This window comes from Choloepus didactylus, chromosome 1 (genome assembly GCF_015220235.1).
Source record: "Choloepus didactylus isolate mChoDid1 chromosome 1, mChoDid1.pri, whole genome shotgun sequence".
NCBI lineage: Eukaryota > Metazoa > Chordata > Mammalia > Pilosa > Megalonychidae > Choloepus > Choloepus didactylus.
Genome location: NC_051307.1, coordinates 137867871 through 137877668, shown reverse-complemented (window position 1 = coordinate 137877668; position 9798 = coordinate 137867871).

The following is a 9798-nucleotide window of genomic DNA, read 5'->3' as shown; positions in this document are numbered from 1 at the left end:
CCCCCCATGTGGTTTCTATCCTCCAGGAGGCTACATGGGGCTTCTTCACATGGCGACTTCAGAGTTTCCAGGAGCCAGAGAGCAAGCCCAATGAACAAGCACTTTCAAGCCTTTAATTGTATGATGTTTGCTAAAGTCCCTTTGGCTAAAGCAAGTCATACAACCAAGCCCAAATTAGATATGGGTACCTAGACTCCGTTTCTTAATGGGAAGAGCTATAAAATATTGTGGTCATTTGTTCTCAATGTACCACATCGTAGCACAAAGGGGAGGAGGCAGCAACTTTTCTCATTTTAACCTTTTGTATTTTTTTAATTCAAATCATGTCAATATCACTGATTCAAAAATAACTAAGAATTTAAAAATTAAAATAGATTCCCTGAGACTAACTTCAAAATAATCCAGTTGTCAAGGGGGATGGAAGGTGGGACGACATGGACCATGAGTTGATACCTGCAGATGCTGGGTGCTGAGTACCTGAGGGTTCATAATACTCTTAGGTTTTTGTGGGTGTCAGCATTTTCCTGCAGTAATAGAAAGTTGGGTTTTTTGTGTGTTTGTTTTTATTATTATTTTTAAAAAGGGACATAACAAAAGCTAACACTTATGAGGCTTACTTCCTCTGGAGGTAGGGGCTGTTTGGGCCTTTACAAGCAGCCTTCTGGAGGGTGCTAATGCGGGAGTGTAAGCCCGGGGCGGGACCACAGGGAGGCCTGCCTTGGGGAATTGTCAGGGAGCAGGTGAGGAAGGAGCCCTAAGGAGATGCTTCCACAGTGTGGGCAGGACTCGCTGCTGAAAACTCCAAGGGTTGCGGTGGTGGTGGTGGTGGCCGCCGGGGAGGTGTAAAACACTTGCCTATCTTAGACATGCTCACAAGAGCTTCTGAGGGTTGGGATCAAGAAGGGGAGCCTTTCCCAGGTGTCTAGATGAAAAGTATAGTGAACACAGGCATATCTGAAGGACAATAACTCAGTGGGAAAGAAAGACATTTTCTTACCTCTTCCCTCTTATCACCCAGGCTGACCCACATGTGTGCCCAGGGTGGGCCTCGAGCCACCCACAGGGCCGGGCCTGGCTCTCGGGGGCCACTCGAGGAATAGCTCTGAGAGTGCTAAGCTCTCCAGGTGGCGTCCTATGGGCAGATAGGAAAATCTCCACCCTTTCTGCCCTCTCACGTGTGGTTGCTGGCTAACCCTGAGAACTCTGCTCCCAAGGCTGCACCCCCTAAGGCCCCTGGAAGGTCCATCTTTTGTGTGTGCCTGTGGGTGTCCTCCTGTGGCTGCTGCTGCAAGACGGACAGCTCCGTGAGGGAGTCGGCCACGATGCTTTCCAGACCCGCATCCCCACCCCGCGTCGGGGGACCCTCCCTCAGTGCTCTCATCTTGCCCGTCTTCCTTGTTGAATTTCTACATGATTTAAAATTGTTCATTGCTAATTGGAGACTTAAAGAATTACTGTTAATTTTGGGGTGTGATATGGCATTGTGGTAATATTTTATCTTTTTATTGAAGTATAATGTACACACTGAAAAGTGAACAAGGAAAAATGTACACCTTGATGAATTTTTTCAGAACACCTGTATAACCAACCTACAGATAAGAAACTTATCATCATTACAAGCATTAATGTTATGTTTTCTTTTTTTAAAAAAAAGAATCCTTGTTTTTTAATAATACACTCAGACATCTACAGATCAAATGATATGCTGTAGGTGTTTGCTTAAAAATAATCTGGAATTGGGGAAGATACAGATTAAACAAGGTTGGTCACAGATTGATAATTATTGAAGCTGGGTAATGTATGCATTAGGGGTCATTGTTTCTCTCTCTCTTTCCATCCTATGGAGCCCTGGCTTTAACTCAACCCAGTGATTCCAAGACATTAAGTAAAGCTCAGGGGTGCAATGAAAATGTCTCTTTGGTATAGTACTTGGCAAGTAAGAACACGTGTATAATGGTTTGCAAAACTACTAGGGTTAAGTACGTGAGTATTTCTATTTTTAAAAATAAGTTTCCATGAGCCTATCTCCTCCATGTGACTGAGAGCTCCCTGGTGATGCTGGGCTTTATTCCCCTCTGTATCCCCAGGACTCAGCACAGTGCCTAGTGCACAGTATGTCTCCTGAATGAATGCCTGAATATTATGTCACATCCTACACAAGGGATAGTACAGCACCAAGAAGGCACAGGCATCCAAAACTGCTTAATCACTTGAATTGAAATCAGTGCACCAACGCCTCCTCCTCTTCTTTTCTTTCTTTCTTTTTTTTCTTTGTAGCTGCTTTTCAACCATAAATTGTTTAAATTCTAAAATATCAGAATTTGGAGGGATTTAGAGATCACTTTGTACAACTGAGTGATCAAAAAGAAACTGAGTCCAGAGAGGCAACTGACCTTTTTAAGGTCACACAGGTGGTAGAGACAGAACCTAAACTGGCCTTCAGCTGCCTTGAGGCCAATCTACTCTCTTTTTATGATATCATCTGGCTCCATAGCTGTGAATGCCGCACATACCCATAGTCCTATTTTCACAGGTAAAGAAAGAAAACTTTGAGGAGATGAATATACTTGCCCCTAGGTCTTGGGACATTATGACTCAATAGCTCTCTCAGAAACAGTATTTTGAAGACTGAGTTATATCTCTTTCTTGAAGAAAAATTCAAAAACTTTAATTTTCAAAACAAACAGAGGGGTGATTATTCTCATTAGAAAAGGCTTTAGTGCACACTTCTTTTTAAAGAGGTGAACTCTCTCAAGTGTCTTTGAAATATGAGTTAATTTTTAAAAATTCTCTTTGTGTCCAGCTTGTTAGGAACAAAGAACAGCACAAAATCAGGAATAGCCACAGCCCCACAGCCCTGTCATGTCAAGTGTCACGAGCGTGCTTTCAACATCACCAAAGCAAACAAACAAAAAGGCAAATCAATGAAAGATAACACACCAAGAATGGAAATAAATGAAAAGAAAAAAAAAAACCTCAAGTATTTTGTAACATTATGTTTTTTAAAAATGTATGCTGATTTTTAAAGTATGTTTTAAAATTGTTAGTATAATTATGTCTTACAGTGTAATTCTGTTGGCACTCAAAGAAGCATAACTATAGGGATGTTTTGTGTCATTCATGTTCTGGGCCTTTCCATGCAAAAGTGTTTCCCAGCTTAGTCCACTGCTTCTTTTGAGAATCTTGGGACACTTCCATCCTCCTACCTAACAAGGTGGCTGGATTTCTTTGCTGTTAAGAGGATTATTGAGTTGTTCTCCCTTCTATAACGCAAAAGACTCCATGAATAAAAGAAAGAGCAAACAAGAAATGTCAAGGAGAAAGGTTACCAGCAAGGGCTGCACTTCAGAGAAGCTCTCTAAGCAAGCAGAGGTCAAAGAATGTTCTTAACTGACACTGATAAAGCGGGGGCTGGAGGATGGTGTGCTGGGTGCCATTTTCAGAGGCAGCAGAGGGGTTTCACTTACATCTATCTATCAAGGGTTAATTAAGTTTTAGCCCCAAAACATCGGCTGAGTCAGGGCCAGAGCCTGTAAAGAAACGAGACACCTTATCTCTAATCAGCTCTGCCTCAAAATAACTCTCTCTCCCCTGGGGCAGAGACTCCTCATCCCTGCATAGCACTGCACAGCATCAGCAGCCCGGAGGTGCCTGAGCTGCACTTAATCAGAAAGTCAATAAACGTGCTTTACTCATTTCTTGCCCAAAGTTAGGTCTCTCTGGCTGAAGCAATACATGGTTTCACAATTTTTCAGGATGTTTTGTACAGAGCCAGGATGTTCCAACCAGGAAGGACCTTGCAATTTACCTGGACTGAGCTCTCCTTTTACAGATGGAGAAACTGAGGTCCAAGGAAATGAAAGTGATCTGCTCAAGAACACACAGAAGTCAGTGGCTGGGCTGAGGCTAAAACCCTGGGCTGGAGCAGACATCTTCTTTCTCTTGAAGATGCTGATGTATTCAACTGAGCAATGAATGAATGAAACACTCGTGCTCCTCCTGGTCAATTTTCCTTCTATTGTTAAGGAAGTCATTTCCAATGCTCCAAGAGTTTCCAAATCAACATCTTAACAAGCAGTTCTTCTTAAATGCTTTCATTGTGAGTTTCTCAAACTTCCTCTTCTATCTTCATAATCCAGGCAGCTTTACTTTTAAGGTTCAATATATGGGTTGCCACTGTTGTTTTTTTTTCCCTTCTCCTGGAATGGAGTGTTACAAATGGGTAATTGAAGTACTCAGGGAGTTGCTCTTAGAATGAGGTCACACAAAAATGCCCACCAGTCTCATTAGAGGCTCACTCCTGCCAAGGGTTGTGACTCAGCTCAGGACTTGCCCTCCCAGCAGCCCATCTGCAAGATGGCACAGCGCAAACATTCCTGCGGCCACACTTCCTACACGGCCATTTGCATACTGTATCCCCTTTGTACATCCTCCACACAGTATGTGCTCTGTTGAGAGTTGTCTGAGGCACACAAGGTTCAAACAGGGGTGGAGGCATGCCTGAGGCCTATGAAAGGCTGCTGGAAACGAGGCCAAGTAATGGGGATTTAGAACATGAACAAAGGACTGGAGTGTGCTGTTAGGAAAATGCCTGGCTCCATCTAGCCTAAAATAGTTTTCTTTCAGATTCTTACCATCCAGGACTTGGTGTCAGAGACGGAGAGAAAAAAGTGCTAAGAGGCAGGGAATTGAATTTCAGCCACCTTCCATTTCTCCGTGATTGTCAGCTCTTAAATGTGCCCATTTATTTTACATAAGTCACTTGGGCTGGACTTATCAAAGCTCTTAGGTGGCTTGAGATTGGTCCATAGTTGTTTTTCATGTCAGATTCTCTCTCCTAGCTAGACTCCAAGCTGCTCCCTACAAGGCCCAGGGCTTTGTAATTCCTACAAGGTCTCCTACCATGGTGATGGGCACACAGCATGTGCTTAATAAATACTTAAAATAACTATGTCCTGCTGATTTGGCATCACAGTTCTAGACTAATTTTGTGCTGAAGCCAGATTATGTCAAACAGGCTTTCATTTTACTCATGAGAAGGCAAAAAGTGCAAAGAAAAGGGAGTGATTGCCCAGGGTTCACATCTAGCGAGCAACAGAGCCAGGCTTCAAACCCAGGTCTTCTGAAATTAAACCAGACCTCACAGATTCTATTTATCATAGGATGGAGACAGAAAATATTACATCTGGGCTCAAGTCAGTGAAAAGTGAAGTATTATTAGCTCATTGTTTGGGGTTCTTAAAATTTTCATTTCAATCTTTTTAAAAAGATATTTTAACGGATATATCAGTTTATTACATAAATTACATAAACATCGTCAGACATTTATTGCATTGTATTTCATACATTTATTGCATGGATTATGATGATAGAAATTGGAAAAGTCTTTTCTTTTCTAGCAGGAATTCAATCATAATCAATTGTTTTATCAGAATAAGGTTTATTTTTGACTTAAATAAAATTACTATTCAAATTAATGCCCAGTAAATGAGATCAATCTGTCTCTACTTTATGAGGTAAGGCCTTTTCATTCTAATATCAACTCAACATGGAATTTGATCTTTCTCAGTCAAATGCATTTGCATGTTCAAAGATGATGCTATCACAGCAAGGTCAAAAGGCATTTATTGAGAGACTACTGGGTACACAGAGTGGTTCTCGTGGCCTTCTAGCTTTGTCGTTAAACTAGCTATGGGATATTAGGTACTTATTAAAGGACCCAGCATGTCTGAATGCTAACCAGGTGCCAAGAACCTTGAAAGACACCTTACATATGTGATTTCATTTAATCCTCATTGTGGAGCTTACTATGTGTTCTAGTCTGCGAATGCTGCCGGAATGCAAAACACCAAAGATGGACCGGCTTTTATAAAAGGGGGGTTATTTGGTTACACAGTTACAGTCTTAAGGACATAAAGTGTCCAAGGTAACACATTAGCAATCAAGGATGGCCAATGGTGTCCAGAAAACCTCTGTTAGCTGGGAAGGCACGTGGCTGGCATCTGCTCCAAAGTTCTGGTTTCAAAATGGCTTTCTCCCAGGACGTTCCTCTCTAGGTTGCAGTTCCTCAAAAATGTCACTCTTAGTTGCACTTGGGATATTTGTCCTCTCTCAGCTTCTCCAGAGCAAGAGTCTGCTTTCAACAGCGGTCTTCAAACTGTCTCTCATCTGCAGCTCCTGTGCTTTCTTCAAAGTGTCCCTGTGGCTGTAGCTACTCTTCAAAATGTCACTCACAGCTGCACTGAGTTCCTTCTGTTTGTCAGCTCATTTATATGGCTCCACTGATCAAGGCCCACCCTGAACAGGTGAGGCCACGCCTCCATGGAAATTATCTCATCAAAGTTATCACCTACCGTTGGGTGGGGTGCATTTCCATGCAAACAGTCTAATCCAAACATTCCAACTTAATCCCCACTAATATGTCTGTCCCACAAGATTGCATCAAACAATATGGGTTTTTCTGGGGGACATAATACATTCAAACCAGCACACCATGCTTTACAAATGAAGACAATGAGGCTGAGAGGTCACCCTCAGAATCACACAGCTAGTAAATGGCAAAGCCGAGATTTGAAACAGATATTAGTGAATCTCAAACCCATATTTTCCCTGCTGTACCAGAGCTTCTAAATCCTAGGTCACATTAGCTATCATTTGAGGAACTTTCAAATGATACTGATGACTGGGCTCCACCCAGACCAATTACATCAGAACATACAGGTTGAAAGCAGTATTTTTTTAAGATCTCCCTACAAGTTTATAACATGCAACCAGGGTTAAGAACCATTGTACTAGGTACACAAAGCCTCAGTTTCTTTATCTGTAAATAAGGAGTTTGGATGTGTATCTCTAAGGTTCTCTCTAGTTACAGAGTCACCACAATTATGATGACCCTGGGAACAGTTGCTGCTTAAGAAGCTCTGATTTGCACTTGGAGTAAGCAGTTGTCACCCATACTGCCAGATACTTTCCCAATTTTCTACTTAATTGTGGACTATGAGGGAGGCTGATTAAACATCCAGAGATGAGACTTCAAAACATACAATTATTTTTCTCTCTCCATATATATAAATGGAATATTTATATATAAATCTGAACAAAGTCCTAAAGCTCTAGAAAATTTTCGCATGCCACCCTTCTTATGCCTATCTTCCTTTCCAGATACCAATCATAGCTATTTGGTGAAATCCCAATTACTCTAAACTATTTTAGTGCTACCCCTATGCCATCCATACATTATAAAATCTTTAGAAAATGTTCATAACTTTCAGCCCAGAATTTCTCTTACAGATATCTATTCTGAGGTAATCTGAAAGCAGAAAGAGCTTTATGAAGAAAGATGTTCATTACAAAATTATTTTAGTGGAAAATTGGAAAGCACTTAGTTTTCTAACAGTAAGAGAATGGTTTAGTAAAATATGGTACAGCCTACTAAACGGAAAAACGGTCGTTATAAATGATGTCTGTGTACAGATTTTTTAATGATGTGGGAAAATATTTACATATATAATAAATCCAAATGAAAATGTAGGGTTCAAAATTAAAATCTCGACTATATACTTATATTTATACATAGAAAAAGGAAAAAAAAATGTTATGCAAAGGTTAAAATATTTGAAATTGCTTTCACCATCAACTCAATTCCAAATGTTTGGACAACAGAATATAAAGCATTTGGTGACTTAAAGTGGTTCTGGAGACTTAAAGTGGTTCTGGAGCAGGCCCTATCCAGAGAATTTTATACTTGGCCTTGGGCCTCTAAGTCTGTATACACTATAACTAAAAAAAACCCAATGGCCAAATTCAAGTCTACTTTAACCTAGGAAGGTGACAAGAAGGAAATGGGGCTCACAAGCGAGTTGACTTATAGCACCAAGGTTGCCATTTTTAAAGTATCTTCGTATTCTCTGATTTGCAGGATCCACGCTTTGGATGTGGATGGGAAGCTTCGTGTTGGTACCAACCCTGTTTTACAAAAGAGGAAAACGAGTTTCAGGAAGGGGAAGTGATTCCCTTGGTGTCAGCGCGGCAGCAGCTGTGCTGCCAAGGCCACGAGGCCACGTCTCCCGCGGGCTGTAGCTTCGTACGAGGCGGTCAGTCCATCCGCCCGCTGCGTGCGTTACGGGATATCCGACCGTCCACAGCAAGGAACTGACCCGAGGCGTTCAAGAATTCGCAACCCGGGAACCTGTCTCCGGAATGTGCTTGGCAGTCTCCGAAAAGTTCCCCCGCCCTTCCTCGTCCGCTCCCCAAAGCCACAGCACAAAGGAGACGCAAAGAGGGTAACAGGGGGCTTTGGGTCACAGGCGCCGCGGGCCCTCTCTCCGCCTCAGTCTCTCCCGCCCCGGGCCCGGCTCAGAATGGCGGCCTCCGGCGTTCTGCAGGGCCCATCCGATCCGGGAGGGTCGCCCACCGCAGGTAGGGATGGGCTTTCACCCCGCCGTGGCCGTTTCCCAGGACCAGACATTCCGGCCGCTCTGTCCCGGCCACGGCGCCCCCGTCTTGCCGCGCCTCCCGTGTCCCACCTCAGCCCCACAGCTACACACTGGCCACGGCCTTCCCGCAAGCCTCGCGGGCCCCGCGCTCCTTGGCCCAGTCTCTGCGCACGCGCAGACCTCATCGCCTTCGCCGCGCGTCCCTGGCGCAGGTGCTCCTGTGCTTTGGTGTATGGTTTTGCCTGCCTTACAGATTGTACCTTGTACTTTTGCGAATAGCAGCTGCTTGCTCAGGAATCCAAATAGCAGCGCGAGGAACGCAGGTAGTGGGCATGGTGGAGCCGCGTTCGTACTGAAGGAAGGTCCGGGAGCAGGAGCCTTGCAGCACTCTTGGGGATTTGAGCTGAATTCCAGGTCTCTGCTCTCCACTCTGAAGTGAACCTGAACCTTCTTTAGGCCAAGTTTTGTATTGAAGGGTGTGCTGGAACACAATTCAGTGACAATCTAGTAAACTATGGCCATCTAAAAGCCCTCTTTACCCTTACAAAGGATAATTTAGGATGCCTAGGACTATTCATTCATAACCTCTATGCCACCCAGCTTCTTAAAAATTCAAAACGAGTCCCCCTTTTGCTATTGTTACATAGAATTTTTCCTTTTAACTTCAGAAACTAAAGCAAACTATTCCAGCTTTTATTTTCAATAGAACTTAATCACAGTGAAGGTTTTATTCTTCATAGATTTGAAAATCTATTTGGAATTTGCCAAAGTGCCTGTCACCTGGACATCTTGTGTCCAAATAGCAGCACACAATTGTACTTCTCTTTCCACAGAATGCATTTCAGATATCTTGCATACGCATCAACTTGCTCACTGTTAAACATAGTCGTAATAAAGAACTATTAAATGATGCTATCAAATAATGTTTATTTTTGCATGTAGAAAGAAGTTGCCAAAACAATCAGCAGTGGTAATATGTACTGTACTTTGCAATTTTCTAAACTTTTCCCTTCCTAGAATTTTCCTGGATTAGATTAGTCTAGTATTCAATAGAAATGCTTTCTTCAATCTATCATTTAACACTATACCCTTAAGGTTTATCCAGAGTAATTTTAACAGATTGGGGAAGCACAACTTTAAATTCTCTGTAAAACTGCTGTAGACATTCATCATGTTGCTTAATGTAAAAAACACTTCAAATAATTTCCACTTGGACTTTAGTACTAGGATAAAGTTTCACTATGTTTTCTTTTATCAATTAATGAAAGTTGTGGATTACATGGTACAGTTCTTTTTGCCTTCACTGCCAGGAATCTCAAAGCTTAATTTTCTGCCCAATTTCAGGATTTCCCCTTAGCTTAAG